The 25,102-nt window shown below is 37.1% G+C and overlaps 1 pseudogene; it reads right to left on the bottom strand.

The window, feature by feature from the left end:
- Positions 1-129: 129 nt before the first annotated feature.
- Positions 130-24,568, bottom strand: LOC149250306 (zinc finger CCCH domain-containing protein 4 pseudogene; annotated as a pseudogene).
- Between the last annotated feature and the right edge of the window lie 534 nt (positions 24,569-25,102).

Raw genomic sequence — 25,102 nt, 5'->3', positions numbered from 1 at the left:
TCAAAAACAGCACCTACAGTAGTTTCGCAGTTTCGTAGCACGCTACGAAACTGAGAAACTGTTTAAACAGTTTATCTTTTCCTTTAGATGGTTGGAAAAAACTTCTTAGTAACAAAACCTTCCAATGTATCAACAGCTACAATCTGGTTCAGCCTTGACAGCCTCTGAATATTGGGTGGCTCTCCATTTTCCAACTGTCACAAGCTCTTGTTTAGCATGATCAGTATGTGAGAAAAAACAGCTATTCCCCCTTTTACATATTCCCTTGGCAAAGAACTTGCAGACAGGTGTGGCAGTTGTTGGTTGGTCATGGAAATATTGTCCTTCAGAATATGAAAGATTCTGTTGTGTACATTGGGTTCTTATCTCTTTGATAATTCCTGTAAGCTCATTTCCTATACTTGAAGTATTCAAGGACCCTGAGTCAACATATGAAGCCTGAATACAAACATCTGTAACAATATCATCTGCTAGTTCAGTGCCAACGGCAAAACTCAAGTTTGCTTCAAGCTGTCCTGGAGAGAGAAAGCATGTGTGCACCAAATGGTGAAAAGAAGACCACTCCTGCTCAAGCCTAAGAGCAATTGAAGCAAAATCATGTGTCTGAGTTGTGAAGATCTCATTGCCAGCCACTTGAATGAGTCGTTGCAATCGATGCTTGTCCTTCAAAATCCGTTGCCAAAACAGAATTGCACAAAAATTTGCCATAAGTGTCTTTGTATGATATGAAGAACCAACAGATCCATTAGCATCATTGTAATAGCTGTCCACATATTTATTGAACAAAGATTGCTGCCCAAATGGCTGTATGATAGGCATTGGTCATGCATCCATCAATGAACCAATTATTGCACCCTCTCTAAGAAACCCACACTGACCAAACTTAATGACAAGCATTGATGCCTCCAAAGAAAGGGGGAGACTCCCAAGCAAATTTCCATATAATGTTGGTTCATACTTTCCCCTATGATGAGATGGTGCCTTCAGAGCATCTAAAGAAACCAACAAATCTAGTGCATCTTGAATAGTTTTCAAATTCGGTGGGTCAAGGGCCCTCTGAAATAGAACTTTGGGGTCATTCATGGCTTTTGATGCAGCACAGCTAGTCGTGAGAACCTGCCTTCTCAATGACAGCTTTTGCATCGCTGGCTTTTTCATATTTATCAAACTATCAAACAAATGCCGTGAAACCAATCGGAAAACCTGACCATCACATATACGGCCTGTCCTTCCTTTGCGTTGATCTGCCTGAGATTTTGACACCCAAACCAGATGTGGCACATGTCTTTTGTTGTCGTCATTCCAAAATATGTCTAATGAGCGGCATGAATCAATAACGTAAGATAGCCCAGGTATGGTCACAGAAGATTCTGCAATATTTGTTGCAAGTATTACCTTTCTATAAGAATGGCAAATTTGCATAGCTCTTGTTACTTGTTCAATATCAATGCTACTGTGAAGAACGTGGACCTTGAAACACATCCTAGAATGTCTTAAAAGCAGCCACTGCTGCTCCAGGGACCGATATGTTGGTAGGAAAACCAAACTGCTATTCTTTAGGTCTTGCTCCTGTTCATGCATATGCATCACCAGATCTCGAATCAGGTAGTGCACTTCATCATTTATATCAGCTTCATCACGGCCTTCTTTAGATGATTCCAAATCTGATAGACATTCAGGATTCTTTTTAAGAAGTTCAAGTACCTGTTCAAGGTACATCACTTTGCATTGAAAAACAGAACGCTGCACTAAGGAACTCGGCAGTGCAATCACTTCAACCCTTTCATCCTTACCAAGATCCTTAAAGTAGTCCCTGTATCTGGTTATATCTGCACCTTTGGGGATTAGGTTGTTTTGCAGCTGCAACACTTCAGACTTTTCCCTTCAGATTCAGAACTGATGACAAGCATACACGCAGGAGCTTGAGAACATGCCACCTGTAAAATGCATCCACCCCAGAGCTATTTTGCATGACAGTTGCTATGGATTCGAACAAATCCCCAATTTCGTAGCACGCTACGAAATCACTAAAACAGGTTGCGCTGCGAAAACACTTTGTCCTTAAGCTAGTCTGAGCAATTTTGGCAACAGAATTTTCAATGATAACACAAGGTTTGGATGCATATTTCTAAGCTTCTGTTGAACTGGTTTCTCATTAGAGGTCATCGGTATAGTGTGTTGAATTACAAAGGTATCATAGGTCTTGAGATTAGAATAATACCAGGCAAGGACACCTTTATATGTTTTCAACAACTTGATGAATGATATCCTTTCTTTAGATGATAAACCAAGACCTAGGTTGAAGTTTTGAGGCTTTTCAATTGTGCCTAGATTTACCACTTCAAATCTCAAAGTATAACTCTGAGTCTTGGAGTTTGTAATATTTTTAGATCTGTCTTTCAAATCATTGATATCTTCCATTTTGACTACAAACATTGGAATTGGATTTTGATCTTCTTTATGGTTGATTTGCAAGTCATGTTCATGTTCATCTATGATTTGTTCCTCAAAAGATCTTCTGATGTAAGGAAATCGATTATATCAACATCATTATTAAAAAGTCTCCAATTTGTTACATTATCAGGGATGTATGGTCTAAAAAATAACTCTATAGAAAATCTATCTAGACTAAATTCCTATGAAGGTATAAGCTTAGATGCTACACTGGTAAGTAAATCAGCACTTGCATTTTGTAATCTAGGAACTGAAGAAATGTTAAAAGTAGTGAAGTGAGAAGTAAGATTCAGGGCTAGGGATTGATAATGTTTGAGATGCCCAGACACACAATGGGTTGTGTTTCTTACCTGTTTAATAACTATTTCAAAGTCTCAACGATCACTTCCCAACCTATCTGCGTAGTAGCACAGCCCCCTCTGCGTGGATGCGACCCTTTCATACAAACTATTTTATAGTCCCGTACTCTCTTTCAACTACTTGGAGTGCTGAGACTGTGCTCCCTACAGATAGTCAGGTGGTCACACCACCTATGCGAGGCTTCAATTCACTTCCCAGGCTTGTCTGTGGGCACTCATCTATTACCCTTGTGACAATTAGCATCGCGTGTTCATCCTTATGCGGTACACTCCCTTGGTTACTTTATCTGGTAAGGTGCGGTCGCAACCATGGTAGAAGAGCCACAAATTCTTAGCGGAAATCTTCTAATGCAATACTATGGCTACCCATATCTTGTCTTGTCATTATTACCTTCTCGATGCAACATGCTTGCACAATTTCGATTTTTAGTTTGTTGATTTCTGTGTCCATTAACATGCTTTTCTTCCTCATGCATACCCGATCTTCTTCGAGTTTGTGAAGTTCAAGGTCGCCTCGCCAAATGGCTTCCTATAGCTGCATAATTTCTTTGTTTGGGTCCTCACGTATTGTCCCAACTATGGGAGCTACTGCATGAGGATTCCTTACTTCCAAAACTATGGTCTCGACTCTACTCTTCAGCTCTGGAATCGTCTCCGTGCTTAGGTTTTTGTACATGGCCCTAGAGGTCCATTAGACCGTTGGTACACATAGGTCCCAATCAGTTTGTCCTGCCTAGCGAAACTTGTTTAGGATTCTGCATACCTTCTTGAATGCTTCTATGTGGAACGATTGTGGTGTGTGTCACTTTTCCTGTTTCTGCGTCCTGTTCCAATTTTTGATCCTGAGTATGGGTTGTGCGTGTGTGCATGTCTGTACCCATCAAGATAGGTGGGCACACAAGCTGCCCCTCCCTGGCTGACCAACTCTTGTCTAAGGCTGGGGGCTTGCAAACCGTAAGCATATCATTCTCCTACATCCGCACCAATCCTCAAACTTGCATTGATGTGTACTCCACCGTCGTGTGGGTGTTGCCTGCAATGCCCATTTCAATGCATTGAACTGCTGCTGTTCCTGTACTGCACTTTCAAATTTTCTCAAGAATTCATCCACTGTTGTCAATCCATCATATGTTGGTAGCTCTCATGCCTCTGTTGTCACGCAACACAATGATCTAATCATCATGTTGCAATTCAGCGTTGTCACTTCGTGCAACCGATTCTGCCAGCGCTCTACTTCTTCATCTGAATCCGAAGTGTAGGAGGTTTAGCGTTACCACAAGATTCTCCCATCTACAGTCTGATTCACCCAATCCTGGTCTTCCGCAGTTATCTTGTAAATACAATCTAGCTCATCATCGTGCATTGGTTCAGTGTAGCGTGCTCCTTCGACTAGGTCTAGTGGGACTACTACGCGTAGTGAATTCTTCTAGAATATCATCTTCCACTTCTTTAGGTTGATGACTCCATTCATATCAGTGGCCCAGTCTATTCCTAATAACGTGTGATAGGGCTTGCTATCATCAACAATCTCTATTACCTCAAAATCTGACTGTGTGCTTGTGCCTTCAGTATCAACTGTTACTACTTGCAACCTCCATGGGAAAAATCTTCTATTGGTTCACCAATCGTAGTTGAATAGGGGACCATTGTAATGCAGGCCTGCCCATGCATTCCCATGTTTTCTTCGATAACACATTCGTGTCCGAACCCAAATCTAGGATTACCTGATCCATTTCATACTCACCAATGTGCACAGTCAATCTCATTTCCCTTCTGGTGCGTAAGGCATTCTTCCTTAATTTCTGGACTACGCGTGGTTCTCCTACCCCTACACACATGGTGATCAACTCCTATAGTCCCTTCACTTCCCTGTTGTCACGCAACAGTTTCATGCATGTCTCCAGAAAGGTAGTAAGCATTGAAGGATCCATTCCTGGCTCTCATTGATCCTTACTACATGAAGTGGAGGCCTCCATGAAGCTCTTCTTAGCTTCCATGAATGTCTCATTTGCACGTTCTAAGTCAAACTCAGGTTCCTTTGCAGGATCCTTGCGAATCCATGTATCTTCCTCTGGTTACTTCCCCTTATCCTCTCTTGTGGTTGCATCACTTCTGAGCATCATGTTTATATTTGGATCTTCTTCGTGCAGTTCAGACCTCATCATTTGTATATTTTGAGTCAGAGGAGGCTGGAAAACCCCTTTTTTGCGCATCCGTGTGATCAACGTAGGACAATATATTGTTTCATGATCAAAATGAGCACAATACGAATATGATATCCTCATCAGGTTGGTGCAATTGCAGGAATAGTGCCCTGGTCCTCCGCAATTGTAACAAATTAATTGTCTATGGCCCCTTCCTGGTCCCATTCCTCCTCGTCCTCAACCTTGCCCCTGAAATCCAGCATGCGCCATCCCCGTAGCTAGGTTGAGGGCTCGTGTTTCTGTTTTCATCTTGTAGGCTAGGGTCTGATCCATCATTAGCTCGTAGATATGACAAGTGTGCTCATCATGGCCTACCGACCTGCAGAAATTACAAAACAATTGTTGGGGAGTTTGTGTATACTTCTGTAACAAATGACAATTATCTGTCATGTGTTTCCCTCCTATCTGACAGATCGTGCACCATAACACGAGTGTTGCACTTAGCCCTGCCTATGCCTCTGGTCTCAAAGGCATTGTCCCTCCTCCTGCCAAGTAGTTTGTGAACACTAGTGATCCTTGTCATGGCCCTGGCCTTTTCATTTTATGCACCATACCTTCTCATGCGCCTTTGGCCATGGTGCCCTATCCTGCTTCAAACTTTGCATTTCCAGGCATAGATTCTGTAATTGCGCGTGGATTTGTTGAACTCCCAACCCAGGGTCTTGTATCGGGGTCTCATGCAACCTCATTGCCATTTCCAAAACTTTGGCGTGGGTGGAAATTTTCTGTTGTGACAGTGCCATCCTCAAGTGCAGTGTCAGAGATGCCACAAACCATGCACGATGTTGTCCGTCTATTAGCGTCATATTGGCTTCGCGGATCATACTTTTCAGCCACTGATCCAGATCCTAGGAATTCTTGCCTGGGAGCATATCAATTTCTTTAAACCGAATGATAGATTGTTTTTCTGACTTTGGCCTACTAAATTCCCTATTTGGCACGATCTAGATTTCTACTATTCCTAATAATGTTTGGGTGGTCGTTAGAGTGCTTGATATACCATGTCAACACGCGATCCTACAACGCACTTACCAATATAGCCTTCTTAATATTTTTGTCTGTGACACCTTGTGCTTCCAATGCTGCTCTTACCACAAACCAAAACTGGTCCGGATCTTCGTTCCCTACCCCTCTGAATACTGGTAGTTTGATCTCACTCGCCATACTGAACTGTGGTGGTGGTGTAGGTGGAATGGGTAGGGATGGAGGTGAGGGAGGTGAAGCAGGTGGTGGCATGGGTGGAAGTGGTAACCGCGGAATGCGATTCCTTATCAAATTGACCATGCTTCTCGGAGAGACCTTAGCGAGCTCTTCCTCGCTCTCTTGCAAAGGTGAAATTAAGGGACTATTTTCTAACTCTTCACTGCTTTTGTAGATATTTCCACTCCCCGTTGTCCCAAACATTAATGTATTTGCATGACCCTATTTTCACACAATAGTATCTTAATCCAAGTATTCAAAGACTTAATATACTTACCTCGCGGTCCTTTGAGAAAGCATCATTCTCCTTAGTTGTAGCTCACGATCGTGTCTACCGCAAACTCAGTGATAAATCCTCCTATTATACAGTTGAGCGAGTGGTCCACTGCTCACACGAGATTATCTTTTGATGCCTCTAGTCTGCGCACTAATTCTGGGGTCTAGACTATTGGTTTATGAAGCCTACACCTGCCCTGGCTATCGGCCAACTTTGCGATCCACTCATATAACTTAGACAAAAAGGATGCAAAGAAAATTTTGTGGATTCCGTATACACGTAATGATCCAACCAATTTTTCTCAGATACTTGTGGAGTTCTATTTTCCTGTATCACAAACTCGTGAATCTTCCTATCCAACCACTCTTCAATTTCCTTCTTTGTTGGGTTCCAGTGGCACGACATTAGACATCCCTTAGGTAGATCCCGTTCCTAGCAACAGAACCATTTGTTGGCTTAGTGGGGCCTGACCCAGGTTCAAAAGTGATTTAGCCAAGCAAATCCTGATACTACTAGCCCTTTCAGCAATAGTCCATGGAGCACGGACTGAGGTCTCACCCAAAGTAGTATGGGAGGGTGCTAGAACTAGGTTTCCACACCCTGGGGATGTCTGATATGTGGCGATAGGGATGTGATCCAACCTCAGCGCTTACTGGGCTATGCGCACCAGCAGGCACTTTGTGTTTTGTGTTATTGCCTTTGCGCAGCTCTAGCTGAAGCATGACCCGTGTTAATTACCCAAGTCTTCCTTAATCAGGTTCTGTTTACTAATTACTTAGAATATTTTCATACATAAACATTCAGACAAGAGTTTATGAAGCTTGCGTATAGAAATAACCAGATAATAATTAAAGCATAATATCAAACATATAGATCAAATGAACAGTATTTTGAATCCAACTTATCTTTATTAATAATCTTTTTCAAGTTCAGTTCAATTTATAAACCCGACTCCACCCTGCATACTCAGCTGCAGGGGTCCGCTCACTCAGCTGTGGACTCTACCAAGCCTTTTGCACTCAGCTACAGAGCCTCTTCCTACTGCTACGACCCAATACACTTCAGATCCACTTCTATCCTCTAACCATGCCTTCGCATCTATCTACTTGCTTGTTCCAAAAAAAACTTACTTTACACTTAGAGCCTCACTCTATTTATACAATCCCATGGCCCGCAGACCATGGGTAGGCCAACACAACTTTACATTATTTTACAATTCTTAGGGAGGACAACCCTATGACTTATCCTAGAATTTCGCGCTCCGTGCTCGTACTTCGTGGAGTATTTACATTGCATTGACCAAAACTTAGGCTTTAAGCCCCAAAAACATGCTGTGGGGGGGATCCGCTGCCCAACATGTAGCAACAACAAAAAACTAGAGAGGAAGATAGTTGCAAAAGGATAGGGAGATGGGAGTAGTACCTAGGGAAATCTATGGGACCCTAAGGTAAATGACCAAACAAGGTTTAAAATGAAACTTTGGATGGAAACAACCTATCTTTGAAGATTTAAAACAAGAGGGTACAAATCTGAAAAATATGGTTGAAAGTGCTACAAAAACTCAGACTTCTTACTCAGCTAAACTCCTCCTATAAAGGTGGAAGTGTACTAGAAGCCCTAAGGGGATAAATTCCACTTTGACGAGTAAATAAGAGTAGATCAAGGCCTAAGTGGGAGAGGAAAATGGTCAACCATCCCAGCAGACATCTCTCGGCAAAACCTAGAAATAGATATGAAAAAATTGTGAAAACCCTAAAAATTGCAGGTATTAACATGATTTCATGGGGATCACACTTTTTGGGCTAAAATATGCGCTCTGGACCTCCAGATCACACTTTTTGGGCAGAAAAGTGTGATTTCTTCTCCTTGATTCCTGGTCAGCAAGCCTCAGAAAAACAATTACCGTCTCTATCGCGGCTGGTTCCTGTGACCTATGGAAAAGACCAGAAAACTTCTGGAAGTTAGAAATTTGATAGATCTAGGGTTAAAATGATAGTAAACAACATTAAGGGACTGAAAAAAGAAGAAACCCTAAGCTGAAAACTAAAGGTCACCCAGGTTTATGGATCTGAAGTAAAAACCCAGTGGAGTCGCCAATTTTGTTATAGTGTTTTCTTCTCAAAGGTGTATGGAAAGAAATCACCTAAGACTATGGATGAAAAATAGTTTCAACAATATAAATGGATGCTAAACATTGTAGATCTACAACAAATGATAGAAACAAAACCTGCCAAAGTCCTAATCTATGCCACAATCATAGTTAAACAACAAAATGAAATAGTAATAAATGTGAGTAACTTCATTAATCCAATGGAAACTAGATATGAAAAGAATAGATTTTATTAAATAACACCTGTGAAGGGAACAAATAAATGTTACCAATCTCCCTCTATGGGATGGGTTCTTGGCGATCCTCAAATGTCTTCAACTTGTGTAGAGTCTCTCTCCTCTTTAATGTGTAAACCCAACAAATAAAATGTTTGAGCTCAATGGGTACTCAAATAGAAGAAAAATGGTGTGCAACAATGATAATAATCAAAGTTACATTAGTGAGTGCAACAATGAAAATGATCAAAAGTGAATAATGAATGGAAAACCCTTCTGTTTATAACAAAATATTGATTTATCTTCAAATAATGAGCAATAATAAAATATTATTAACCCCATTCTTGGAATAATCACTTGGAATATTTTATTATATTTGGTTAGGAGGGAAAAAGTATTTAAACTTTAATTTAGAAATAATAAATAAATAAATGATTTATTTATTATCTCAAGAAATTGGTTAAGGAATAATAAACAAATAATGATTTATTTAATTATTCCTGAGGGATTTAGTCAAACTTGACAAGGAATAATAAATAATTAATGATTAATTAATTATTTCTAGAGAAAAATAAGACAATTAATAATTTATCTATTGATTTTTCATAATTGGGTCAAATATGACAAGGAATATTAATTAATCAATGGTTTAATTAATTATTCCAAAAATAAAAGTAAATAAATAGTGATTTATTTAATTATTCTTCATGGGTTTAATTATAAATTACTTAACACGTGTGGTTTATTTAGTAATTTCTCACAGTGAAAGCAATTTTACTCTAATAAAATTGGTCTTACATGGTGTATTTCAATCCATCTAGCAAATTAGGCTAGATGATCAATTTTTTGGTGATAACAAGAGGAAGGGAAATACTTTTGAATGGACTTATAAGTGTGCAACTAGATTTGATCAGTTAAAGAAATTTGTTACCAATGCTCCTATTTTGAAGATTGTAGATCCTAATAAGGAGTTTGTGGTTTGTATAGATGCATGTAAGGAAGGACTTGGTGGAGTCTTGATGTAGGAAGGGTGGGTGGTTTGCTATAAATCATTGAATTTGAATGAACATGAACATAATTATGTGACTCATGATCTTGAGTTGGAAGACATCATTCATGCATTGAAGATGTGGAGACATTATCTCCTTGGTAGGAAAATCATCTTGATGCGTGATCAAAGTGGACCGAGGTACTTGCTTTACCAACCCAATCTAAATGTAGGGCAATAAGATGAGAGGTACTAGTAGTTGAAGTAGAGATTGTAGTAGCAAGGTCAGAATGATAAGGATGAGGAGTATCACTTCACAATAGATGGCTTGGTTAGATTTACGAGAAGGATCTATATGCATGATAGTGGTGAATTGAAGAAGATTATTTTGAAAGAGTTTCATTTCAAGCCATATTCAAGGCATCCAAGATACTAGAAGGCTTTTACAACTATTAAGAAGTTCTACTATTGGCCTAAATTGAAGAAATAGCTGGTTTATTTTGTTTCTAATTTCTTGGACTGTCGACAGGTGAAAGCTAAATGAAAGCATCCAATTGGTTTCTTGAGGCCTATTACGATTCAAGAATGGAAATGAGAGGTCATTTCCATGGAATTCGTTATCGGTTTTTCTAGGACATCAAGGAGGCATGACTCCGTCATGCTTGTGGTTGATATGTTGAGAAAGGTAGCTCACTTCATAGCAATGAAGTCTAATAATTCAGCTAGTGAAGTGGCTCAAATATTCATTAGGGAGATAGTGAGGTTGCATGGAGTTCCCAAGAGATTATATCATATAGAGATGCAGAGTTCACTTCCATCTTTTGGAAGGATTTTTTTTTCAGGATTGGGGATAGATCTAACATTCAACACAACTTATCATCTATAAACATATGGGAAGACAGAGAGGATCAACAAGATCCTTGAGGATATGTTGAGGATGTATTCCATGCATCAACAAAGAAAGTGTGAGGAGTATCTTCCACTCATGGATTTTTCTTATCATAATGGGTATAAGGAATCCTTGAATATGAGTCCATTTGAGGTTCTCTATGGGAGGATTTTTAATACTCCTATTAGCTAGAGTGATCCAGTAAATATGGTGCTGATTGGACCAAATATGTTGAGAGAGATCGAGCAAGAGATGCAAGTTATCAAAAATAATTTGAAGGCAACACAAGAAAAATAGAAGAGTTATGTGGATCAACATACAACATTCAAGGAGTTTTAGGTTGGAGAGCATGTGTACTTGCATATCAAGCCCAAGAAGAGCTCCTCGAAGATTAGGTCATGTGCCAATTTGGCACCTTGGTATTGTGGACCCTTTAAGATCCTTGAAAGATCATACCAGTAGCATACATACTTGCTTTGCACCCATCGGTGAAAGTCCATGATGTTTTCCATGTTTCTTTGCTTGTACGAGATGCCAATCATGTGATTTATTGGTCTATATTGTAGTTGGAACCAGAAGGAGTGTTCTAACTAGAGCCTTAATGCATCTTGTAGTGGAAGAAGCTTATGCTTCAGAACTGAGCAATAGAGCAAGTTAAAGTGCAATGTAAGCACTTTGGGCTCGATGAAGTGACATGGGAGATGACCAATCAGATGTGGCCTTTATATTCTTCTCTATTTACTGGTTAAAACAAATGTGCTTAGTACTAAGCACATTTGTTTTAACCAGGAAATAGAGAAGAATATATAGGCCACATCTGATTGGTCATCTCCTATGTAGCTTCATCGAGCCCAAAGTGCTTACATTGCACTTTATATGTCATTGTAAATACTGCATCAAGTTGTGTTTATAAAGCTTCATAAGCAATATGTTTGTCACATTTTAGAAATTTTGCTTTTTGATAAGAGTCATAAGGATTTCCATGTAATAAATGGATATTATAAAAGGAAAAAAATAAAGCCAATTTCATGGGACATGTATTCCAAGTTGAATGAGGGGAAAAGAATTAGATTGGGAGTCATATGTGGTTAATTATTTATTGGCTATGGAAATTGGCATTAGCATTGGAAAAAGGAAAAGGGGAAAAACAAATTTTAGAAAAGGAAGATGAAGAGACATGAATATGCATGCAAGGGAAATTGATGAAAAAAATAAAAGAAAAGAAAAGAAGAGAGGATAAATTTAAGGATTCTCACTTGGAAAACAATTAAAAAAGGAGGAGAGAGCACTAAAACAAAAGAGAAAGAGAATTTGGACACAAGGAAGACACAAGCAAGGAAGAAAAGGACAAGCAAGGAAAAGTAAAAGGAGCACAAGGAGACTTAGAAGTGTAACCATGAAGAATATTGGAAAGAGGTAAGAAAGGTCATAAATCAAGCAAAGAAAGAGCAACCAAGAATAATATTTTGTAGGTAACAGGTTGCATGTTTGGTTATCTTGTTGGGATTTGAATGTGTAACACCCTCCTCCCACATCTACCCAAGCAACTAGCCAACCCGGGTAAACATGCAATGAGAGGATAATATGATATGATTCAACCTCCTAGGTAACCTTAAGGAAATGGAATCAACAGAAAAACAACACACAAACCTCCCTCAGGTGCTTCAAGACCCCTAGGAGCTAATCCACCATTGTAGGTGCCGAACCCTTGAGTTAACCTAGCATTTAGATGAATTAAACCAAAGTTGCTACCATGATAAGGCATGCATGAAACTGAAACCCTATAGTCTCTCTCACAGGCTTGCCTACCGGCGACCAGAGACCCAATTTGTCAGTGCTATGCCAACGACTCCACGATTTGAGCCACCTTTTAAGGCCTAGAGCCCGGGTCACTGCCCCTAATTTAACCATCTCTTCAAATTAGTAAAATAACATGAAAATGATAGTAATAAAGAAAATACTTATTCAATACCTTGAGTGGACCCCTACTAGCCATGACGCACATTTCATCAAAGATATTGTAAATGTGTAATCTAAAGGTGTAATTAACAATTATAAGCATAGGGGTCTCATACTTATCTGAGATTCACTAAGAAGCATTGTCTCCTTATCAAATTAGCTACCATTTCATCCATTAGGTCATATATACATTGATCATTCAAGAACAAATAAGAACATGATGAGAGCCACTCATCGTTGTTGTCGTAAAACATGTAAATAACCAACATAATAGGGACAGAAATAAAAATGAAATAACAACCATATAAAACACATATAATCCATCATAATGCTCATAAATATATAAGGAGAAATAATCTTTCATTAATGATGTGAAATCCAAACCCGGGATGGGACTTACATGTTGCACCCAATCGTAGAATGGTTCAGCCAAATCTCTCTTCAGTCCTTGGTGCCATATTCCAAGTATGAATGTGGGATCTCATAGAACACATCAATCAAAAACCATCTAGGGCTTCTAGAGGCCATCCACCTCAACCCATCAAACTGTGATTCCACCTCACGATTGGACATCACAAAACAATCATCAGATCGGTCTCTATCATAGCCATCCAGGGCTCTAGAGAGTTTGTTCCAACCAAGGCTCTAAGAATAGTAACTCAACCCACAATTGCCATCGGGCTCTGGAGCATTTGTCCAACCAAGGCTCTAGGACTAGTAACTCTACCCAAGTTGTTATAGGGCTCCAGAGTGTTTTTCCAACCAAGGTTCTAGGAACTAGTAACTCAACCCAAGCTAAGGAAACATGAGAACCAACCAAAAACAAACAATGAAAATAAACCAAAAATAACCATGGCTATCTAGGAAATGGCAAGGCTAGGAAATTCACTATCAATCTAGGCAATCCTCCATGTCGATGACAGATCAAAACCAAGAAACCACATGGATGTGCCATGCATGCTAAAACTAGTGAAGGAAACATACATACAACTTGGTACCTGCAAGAAAATATGATGTAGTTGTCAATTCTGATGCCCTCTTGCGCTTTCCTACTCTTCCTTTGTCTTCTTGCTCTAAAACTCCAAGTATGCCACACCCTCCAAGAGTCCTCCAAGAAAACTCTAAGTCTCCAAGAGTCTAAGAGATAGAGAGAGAATAATGAGAGAGATCCAAAACTAAACTAAGCAAGTCCCGCCCACTGATCCTTAGAAGCCTTTTTATTAACGAGGCCTTTATTTTCTTCATTTTCCATTATTTTCCTTCATTTTCCTCCTCACGTGCAACCTGTGACCTTTCACCTTCATTTTCTCCTAATTTCCTTTATTTTCATAAATAAATGTGCAAAAATGCAATTTTGCCTTTCCAAATCCTTAGCCATTGCCTTTTCTAATTTCCTTAGCCATAATAAACCAAATAAACACCCACTAGGATGTTTCCCCCACTATTTGTCTTGGAATACGTGTCCCATTAGCATGGCGTTATATATTTTTACATGGAATTTTCACTAGGGTTGTTACAAAACCCTCCCCCTTAGGGGAACACCATCCTCAGTGTTCAATAACACCTATAACCAACAAGACTGCTGAAAACAAAATATACTACCCATGTAGCTTTATAACACAACTCATTGCAGCATTTATAATTACCACTGCAGAAACATAAAAAACTACCATTTGCCGGAGCTTTATAACATAGCTCATTACAATATTTACAATAATAACCACATATACAAACAAACACATTTTCTTCAACCAACAAATAACCATACTAGCTTGGAGATTTATAAACCATCTTAATATAATATTTAAAATAATAAACACATATGCACATTTTCTCAACCAACAAATAAAATGATATGATGCCTGCATCTACAACAAGGGAATCCAGAGGGTCATACCTCCACCCTCAAAGTAATTCCAGGATTCACCTCCTTTCTAGGAAGTCCAAAATCCATTGTAAAATCAAATTTGCATCCAATATCCAGTGCTATAATCCTGCGCCACCTTTCCTATCAGTGAACAGTTACTAGCTCATTGTTCCAGGGTGCACCCCCAATATAAATTTGATTCCATCTAGAAATGCTAATGACTAAAAGAAATCCATCCCCAATCTTCCCTTCTTTTCTACACAATCTCTCGAGAAATCTAGTCATCCCCTTTCGTGCATTCACACACCATTCAAGTTCCACTAGCACCCCCATCTCGGGAATTCCATCCCTTGACAAGGTTTCCTCACATCAGAAGATACAAAACCAAGGCATATCCCTACCTTAAAACCATCATACCGATCATAGCATGCTCATGGAAATCAATGGACACTATTGGGTACTAGTGTCCCATAATGGCCCTACTCCCGAAGTGCTTTACCAACATACTGCTGGCTATTTCAATTCCTTTATTGTTGTCGCTAATTCTTGCAGTCGATTTCAACCACCCAGCCAGATATTTCCATGCTTTCTTACCAAGCACATAACTTCCATTAGATTCAAAATAAATTAAAATAACTTCAAATTATACCTCATTGGTAGCTTGTTAATAAGGTACACTTGTAATTCTGTTATTTTCCTATCATAAGTCAAACTAACATCTTGACCAAATAATCATGTATAAACATATCACATCATGTTAGCGCAAAACACAACCATCCTAGATCAAAATCGTAAATCACATGTAACCATCATAAACTAGAACCATAGATCACATGTAATCATCATAGACCAGAATCATAAAACACATGCATAGTAAAACTGAATAAAACACTGATACTTATCCTTTACACAATTCTTAGCTTCTACCTTTGTCCTTATTCCATATGCAATTTGGATCAGTTTCTACACTTGGAAAACACTAGTGCCTTCTCCTCAACCATGTGCACATACACATTGTGTGCATTACATACATACAACCACACACAACATAGAACACCATGCAATAGACACATCTACACATGAAACACAACACATACATAAAAACCCAGTGTACAACACAACATAATACATACTCCTGCATCTAGTGTTCAACACCACACAACCCGTATACATACACAATGTACATCACAAAACATACATTCTGCACACAATGTGAAACACCACAAAATTCATACACATGCTCCTAATATACAACACAACTCATACAACTATACGTGATGTACAATGCCACATAGTACCTGTACCCACACAAAGTACAACACAATGAATACACATGTCATGATACGACAACTACAAAATGCACATACCTAGTACCACATGACCTCAACACAACATGTATGACATGCACACTATACCACATGTGCACCAGTACCATATGTAAAACATGTACATAGTACCATCTATACACTGCACCACCTGCACAACATGTGCAAAACATCAAATGTACAAGACGCCACCCGCAAAATGTGTACACAAAATCATATGTACAATACACCACTTGTACAATGTGTACACAATACCACTTGTACGATGTGTACACAATACCACATATACATAGTACCACATGCATACCATGTCGCGACACCACATGTACATAGCGCCACATGCACGACATGTACACAACATCACCTGCACACAACGCCACTTGTACATTAGGTACACAACACCACAAGCACACAACACCACTTGTACAATCATGCTCACCACACCATATGTACCTAGCAACACATGTACAACATGCACGCAACACCACATGAACATAGCACTGCATATCCAACATGTATATAGAATAATCTGTACACAGCACCGGATATCCAAAACACACAGATCAACATATGCATACAACACTGCATATCCATCTTGCACACAATACAATATGTACACATCACTGTATATCCAACATGTACATAGCACCATCTATACCCAACACTGACTATGCAACATTCATACAACACTATCGGTACTAACAACCTATACATAATATTGCATACTTCTTAGTGTATCTGCTAAATCAAGAGAATACTCATATCCTTAATACTCATCTAATCTGGAAGGAGAGTCATGTGAACTATAATCCACCATTATGCTTGTCATCTATGATCTTCTATCTCCTGCAAACATGTCATGTTAAATAAACCAAATATATACATTATCAAAATCATACCTTAGTGTGTTTCAGGGGAGGGTATATTGTCTTCACAATCAATCCATATTAGCACAATATATATACATACATTAGAGGAAATTTCATCCTAAAATTATCCTCCTAAGGAAAAATAATAAAATAAGGGTTATGAATTTTGGAGGGAAACGAAGAAAACTACCTTTTTTATCTGTATATTTGTCATATCTCCTTATATGTTTACTCAAATTTGAAGTGTAGACACTCGTTGGATGTGTAATTAAATTCCATGTCCAATGAATAACCATTATGCATACTTCTGAGAAGACCCACAATGATAAAAATTTAAGATACATTAAAAAACATGTGTTAAGCAACACTTTTTTAATGTATCTTCAATTTTGTTCAAAGTGGGTCTTCTCATAAGTATGCATAATGAGTATTATTTTGATTTCAAATTTAATTCCACTTCCAATGAGTGTCTACACTTGAAATTTGAGTAAACTTATAAGGAGATCAGTGAAAAATACAATTAAAAAAAGTAGTTTCTTTCCCCTCCAAAATATTTAGATTTACCTCCTTTTCAATTTAAAGGATTTTGATTGGTTTACATATTATGTATGTTAAGATTTCATGGGAACTTTTAGGCTGAAATTTCCTCAATTGTGACACCAACATATCAAAATCTCAACATCATAACATCATAACATACCAATATCATCACGATGACACGAATTGGATTAATAACCTTCACATTTCATATCTAACCTACTATGCATGCATAACCATATCCATCACAATGCATGCAAAAAAAACACATTGAAAAATAACATGCATGCATAAAAATCTACATGTTCCCATCCAGTCCAAGTGTTTGAACATGTAAGATTTGATACCAATATATGACCAACCCTCCCACATTTACCAACTTTTATAAGCTCTCTAGGGTAAACATGAGTTGAGTGTCACTATTATATGACCCAGCCTCCAAGATCGAGTTATGCAATTGGGGTTGACATGCCAAAAACTTACATACATCCCTTAGGGACTGCAGACCACTTAGGAGCTACAAACCACTCTAGAAGGTCAAACCTTGAGTTGCAGCTCTTTTCACTAGGGAAACTCCACAATCGTGCCCATAACACATCATCAATGTAGTTATTAGGTTCCAATCGCATGCAAAATCCTACTTCCATGTGGTTATGACCCAAAAACTCTAGTTATGTGCCAGCAGTTCTGAGATCTGAACCACTTTTTTAATATAGCCTCTAGACCACTACCTAGAACATCTTGTAACTTTCTAGAAACATAAACAATGACAAAGCCAACCAACTGAAACTCAAGCAAGAACTTGTCATAGACATGCCTAATCCATGATAGATATTTTTTCAAATATATGGTAAAACTATAAGCTATAGGTCATGAATGCATATCCGATCCTAAACTAATAATATTCATCTAAGAATCACCAAGAAGGCTCTATGCCTCTCTAGCTATCTACAATAACACTTGTTAGAGCATGCATTCATCAAACATTCAATAAATAATTAAGACATGTTAAGATCCATATATATAATAGATTATATAGATCCATAGCCATTATTAATCCACAAGTGATTCCGACTAAAGTGTTTCCCACCATTTAGCTTGGTATGTGTGTCCTGTGACCCTTTCCTTATTTTATTTACGTGGAAAATCAACCAGGGGTTGTTACAAACTTAAATGTAATATGATCCTAAGTGTTATGGAACCATACATTAAAAAGAGTTTAAATTTATATAAATTGACCCCTTGGTTAGGTAAAATGGGACATACAATATCCCTTGGTTCAAATAAAAATGAAGATGCACACTTATGACTATTTTTATAGTAAGAATAAGGGGTTTGAATGGTATAATATCTATACAATAATTTAAAGAGTTACACAAAACCTACCTCATTCAAATGTTCATAAGAAAATAAATTTATATATGGAAAACACTATGGTAACACAAAATGTCGAGTTAAGAAGAGTGGTGAATAAAGAGAGTTCTCATGGTAGAATTAAGGGGGACTTATATGCTAATAAGCCTTGGATATGAATTGAATATAAAAAAGGAAATGTGATTCTAGATGTTAAAGAGTAAAGTGTAACCATCGATGTGTTGAATTGAATAGAGAGGTGCTAATAGTTAAACTATATCTAAAATGATATACTTCATAATTAGAAGTATTTACTGTTGAACTACATTTATATTACTAGATTTTTTTTTTTAGTGTGAAACTGAGGTACATTACATGTGGCATCAAAGTTGTAGGTCAAAGTTTAAGGTCTAAGGGAAAACCTGCAACTTAAATTATATATAGTGATTGTTGTGTCTCTGAAAACTAATTGAGTTGTTGTTGTGAAGAAAATTAGAAATAAGAAGAAAATAGTATTTTAATGGTAGAAACTTCTACCAAATCTCTTGGTTAAGGAGAACATACTCAGGTTTAGTTGGGAGATGAAATTTGACATCCAACAACCCAACTATTGAAAATGGTAAAAAACATGAGACAAGAGTTGGCTAGTATCAAGGCCAACAATGAGAATTTTCTAAAGGAAAGTGCAGAGAAAGAAAATCTCATTAATGATTTGATTAAAAATTCAAATAACAGACCTCTAGACACATGGGTAGAGGAGTGAAAATAGGACTCCTTAAAGTGGAAAAATGTAGATGGAAAAGGTGAAAGTGAGCATGATAAATATGAAAATGAGAATAAAAAAGCTAAAAGTGAGGAAGAGTAATATAAAACATATCAAAAATCACTTAAAATAAGAAAGAAAAATAAAATGGAACTCCAAGGAGAGTTTAAAACGATCATACCAGCTCATTTTGATGGTAAAAAAGAAGAGGCAACAAAAGCCTAGGGTTTAAACATGACCAAATAATTCCAAGTATATGAATATTCTAGCAACTTGAAACTAGACTAGTAGTCTACCAATTACAAGGAAAAGCTTCACTATGGTGGGAAGAAGTAAGAATATTGCACAATATAGAAGAAAAAATAGTAAGCTGGGAAGAATTCAAAAAATATTTTAAGGAAAAATATATAACTGAAATATATTACGTTGATAATGAAATATAGTTTCATGATCTGAAGTTGGGACAAATGAGTATGGGTGAATTTGTTGAAACATTTACAAATTTATTGAGGTATATTCCCTATATTTGGGAAGAAAATGTGAAGGTGCAGTGTTTTATGTACTATATCCTTCTCCCATATAAGGAAAGGATTGAATGTAATAATCGAAAAAAGGGATAAAGTTGAGTGGAAAACTAGGAACTATTATCAATAGTTTAAACAAAAAAATTATGGCTCGGAATCATGGTCTAATAAGGAAAAGAACATATTTTGAACCAGGAATAAAAAGTCAAAATATTCTACTCTAATTTTTTTTGGGAAAATTCATCAGCCTAGAAAATGTAATTGGAATAACCATCCACAACCTGGAAAGTCATGGATATGTTCTAAAACAATTGACCTAAATAATAAACAAAAAAATGGTGGAAATGGATGAGAACCATTAAATTTTTTGGGTTGTGGAGAACTCCTACTCAAAAACTACACATACAACACGAGATCAGTCCAAGCTTTGTAGGATGTGGAGGAGGCATCTATAGTAACTGATGTAGCTAAATATACCAAGAATCAATACAACATTAGAAGACCAGAATGTAGGACATCAATCAACAATGATCAGAATTGAAGGTATGATTCTAGAATAGCCTATGTCTATTTTAGTAGATCTAGGAGCTAGTCTTAGCTATGTTAGTGAGTAGGTTGTGGAAAAATACAAACTGATTCCATAAAAGTTTTTAAATTCATGGTTGGTTCAATTGGCTATAGGCACTAAAAGAAAAATGACCAATTGGGTTAGAAAGTGCATTGTAAACTTAGATGGATGCCCAATAGAATCAAATCTGAATATATTACCTCTAGTTTCTTATGATTTTCTAATAGGAATGGATTGGTTGGAGAATCATAAGTCCATAGTCAATTGTTTATAGAAATTTTGTACATACATCATTGAAGAAGTAAACTTACAACTCACAAAGGGAATACCAAGGCTTATTTCCACAAGGAAAATTTCAACCTTACAACTAAGACGATGTGCCTGTGAAGGCTATAAATTATTTGTTTTTCAAATATAAGAAATTACATAGAAGTAAAAACTATAGATGACCTAAAAGTGATTAGATAATATAAGAACGTATTCCCATATGATATTCTAGGATTACTTCCAAAAGGAGACAGAGATTTAACAATTGAATTGGTTTCGGGATCCATACTTATGTCTAAAGAACCTTACAAAATGAGTGTGCCAAAATGGAGTTGAAAATGCAGTTATAGGAGTTGCTAAAAAAACGATACATTAGACCAAGTGTTTCACATTGGGGAGCTCTGGTGTTGTTTGTAAGAAAAAAAGATGGAACTTTCATGATGTGCATAGATTACAAATAGATAATCAAATTAACTGTTAAAAGCAAATTTCCCTTACCTAGGATAGATGACTTCTTTGACCAAGTTAGAGAGGCATAATTTTTTTCTAAAATAAACTTCCACTATTTTTACCATCAATTAAGAAATTAAAGATGAAGACATATATAAAACTGCATTCAAAACCCAATATGGACACAATGAATTTGTTTTTCTACCATTTGGTCCTACAAATGCTCCTACTACCATTATGTGCCTAATGAATAGTGTTTTTAGCAAGTATCTAGACAATTTTGTATTATTTATTATTGTTGATATTATAATATATTCAAAAACTCAAGAACACGAAGAGAACTTGAACATAATGCTACAAACTCTTAGGAAAGACCAATTATATGAAAAATTCAGTAAATGTGAGTTTTATTAGAACAAAATCCAGTATTTGGGACATGTGATCTCTAAGGAAGGGATAACTGTTGACCCTAAAAAGGTTAAATCCATTTTAAAATGCCCAATACCTAAGGATGTGACAAAAAATAAGTCCTTAATGGGTGTCACTGGGTACAATTAGATATTTATTGAAGGATTCTCTAAACTAGCTTACCCCATTAGTTCATTGCAGAAAAAAGGAGTGAAAGTCCATTGGAAAAAAAATGTCAATAAAGATTAATAGGCTAACATATTTATTAACAATAGATCCAATATTAAAAGTTTTTGATCTACGTAAATATTTTATTATTTGTATAGATGGATGCCTTGAGGGTCTAGGTGGTGTGTGGATGAAAGAGAATCATGTGATTGCTTATGAATCAAGAAAGTTAAAAAAAACCATGAGATTAACTATGTTTTTTTATATTGAGTTAGTTGCAGTTGTACATGTGTTAAATATGCGGAAGCATGATCTATTAGGAAAACAATTACTCTTGTTAATGATCATATTAGTTTGAAGTACTATCTTAGCCAACCAGATTAATGCTAGGTAGGCAAGGTGGATAGCATTATTGAGTGAATTTGAGTTTGATATTATAAACATCAAAGGGAAGGAGAATAAGTTATTAGATGCACTAAGTAAGAATACAAATTAGATTGTTGAAATTGATATTAGTAGTGCAAAAATATATTTTGCAAAACAAATTAAGCCAACAACATTAAAGAATGAAATTTATGGATAGTTACAACAAAAACTAAATAGTACAGAGTGGTCTAATTATGTAGAAACCAGGACGAGTTATTAAAATTTCATGAAAGAATGTACATCTATAAGAAAGGGAATGTGTGAGGAACCATCCTTGAAGAGTCACATAGGAAACTTTACAATGCACACCTTGACATGAAGAAGATGTGTGCTAACATGGAGATAATTTTGTTTTGGACAAGCATGAAGTGTGCCATAGTTTAGTTTTTTGCTAGACATCGTGAATGTAAGAAAGCAAAGCATTACCATCACCACCGAGCAAGATTCCTATGACCGAATGAAATTCCTATGTTTAAATGAGAAGTCATCTCAATGGATTTTGTTGACGGTTTTCAATTCATGTCAGAAAGTGACAAAACCATCCTAGTCATAGTTGGTAATATGACCAAACGTGCCCTTTTTAACCCAATTAAAGAGACTTATATTTTCATTGATGGAGCACGAGTATTTATAAGTGATGTTATCTACATAGATTACCTGCAAAGGCCATGACTCTCACAGTGTCTCGATTTACATCTAAGTTTTAGAAAACTTTCTAGTGAGAAGCGATGGAGGAATTTGTCACCATGTAACCTCCAAACTTCGAGTCATGAGAGGTTTGTGATAGTGTGTTTCCTTAAACAAGTGACTGATTGCAAATTTATATTTAGTAGTTAATATATAAATATAAATAAATTTTTTTAAATAAATATTGAAATTTTGTTATAATATTGAAATTATATAATAAATTTTTTTAATCTCAAAAATATAGTTTAGAGACTTCTCCAAACTTTATATTTTAAATTAATAATTATGTAATTTTAAATAATAAAGGATAACAAAAATAATAATTAAATGGCTGATTATGAGTTGACGGATGCAGTCATTCGATAAGAATCGAGAGATTTTCGAATTATAATTAATTCCAAGGATTAATTAAGAAACTGAAGGTGGAACTCCATTGGGTTAATAACAGGATTGTCATGCAACTAGCCCGCCAGTAGGTTACGCAACCTGCTCTATATAATGGAGCTCCATTAGGTTCTACAACTGAAGCTTTTTTTCTCCCGCGAGCGTCTGCACACTCCCAGGCTCTCCTTGATCGATCTTTTACACGGGAAAAAACTAGGTACTTCGTTCATGTTTTTAATTTTTTACACTACAGTTTCTCTATTTCGAGTTTCTCCGTTTCAAGTTCATGTTTCGTGAACGTGGTTTGTCCATTTCATGTTTGTTTCGTGAACGTCAAGTTCATGTTTCGTGAACGTGGTTTGTCCATTTCATGTTTGTTTCGTGAACGTGGTTTTTCATGCTCTTTGCGCTTTTTTTTTTTTTTTTTTTTTTTACATTAAAACTTCCTGTCATTCAAACCATGCATAATTATGATAGGGCCCCATAGTGATGAAATATGTGGTGTTCGAAGTCACATACCTTCTGGAGGAGGTTAGATATAGACACAAATCCATATGCCTATATTAGGCGCAGCAATCATGTATGGTATATTTAAAACTTTTGATACACCATATGTATTGTATATTTAAAGCTTTTGATACACCATATAAGTGATATAATTGATTCAATGTATTTGGAATGGACTACTAATCATTGCATTTGTAGAGCTGCTAATTCAGAAATTATTAGATTGGAAATGGAGTTCACTATTCCTATTTATAAGGTTAACAGGTAATACGTAATACTTTCTTTTGACTTAAATATATTTTCAGGACTTCTTTTTCTGCCTAGCAATTTAATTATGATGAGTAATCAAAATTTCCCATTTGACATTTTTTCATTACTTAATTCAGTTATATATTACTTTTATTTGACATTTATATGATGATATGATTTTGTGTTTGTTTAGCAGATCGAAGAAATTAAAAATTAAGCTGCGAAATACAATGATGAAGAACTTTTCATTGTTTATTTCGATTTTGGTTTTATTCCCTGTAATACATGGTTGAATTGGTGGTGATTTCTATCCACAATATGATGATGGAAGTGTTAACACTAATGAGCAGGACATTTCCTATCAGAAGGATGCCAATGACATTTCCAAGGATGCCACATTTCTAAACCCAAGCCTTCGTAAGGTACCAACTGGTCCGAAGCCCGCAATCTCCCCAGAAACACCTCCCCTTACTGCTGCATTTATAAACCTAAACCTTCGTAAGGTACCAACTGGTCCCAACCCCGCAATATCTCTAGAAACACCTTCTCTTGCTGCTGCATTTCTAAACCCAAGCCTTCATAAGGTACCAATTGGTCAAAACCCCGTAGTCTCTCCAGAAACACCTCCCCTTGTTGTTGCATTTCTAAACCGAAGCCTTTGTAAGGTACCACCAACTGGTCCCAACCCCGCAGTTTCTCCGGAAACACCTCCCCTTGCTGCTGCATTTCTAAACCTAAGCCTTCGTAAGGTACCAACTAGTCCGAACCCTGCAGTCTCTCCAGAAACACCTCCCCTTGCTGCTGCGTTTCTAAACCCAAGCCTTCGTAAGGTACCAACTGGTCCCAACCCCGTAGTCTCTCCGGAAACACCTCCCCTTCCTGCTGCATTTCTAAACTGAAGCCTTCGTAAGGTACCAACTGGTCCCAACCCCATACTCTCTCCTAGAACACCTCTCCTTTCTGCTACATTTCTAAACCCAAGCCTTTGTAAGTTGCCATCTGGTCCCAACCCCATAGTCTCTTCGGGAATACCTCCCCTTGTAGCTGCATTTCTAAACCCAAACCTTTGTCTGGTACCAACTTGTCCCAACCCCA

Source organism: Pinus tabuliformis, chromosome 7, assembly GCF_031772625.1.
Source record: "Pinus tabuliformis cultivar Carrire ecotype Pingquan chromosome 7, CPIR1, whole genome shotgun sequence".
NCBI classification, from domain to species: domain Eukaryota; kingdom Viridiplantae; phylum Streptophyta; class Pinopsida; order Pinales; family Pinaceae; genus Pinus; species Pinus tabuliformis.
Note: the sequence above shows the minus strand (reverse complement) of the source record. Positions and strands in the feature narration are given on the sequence as shown.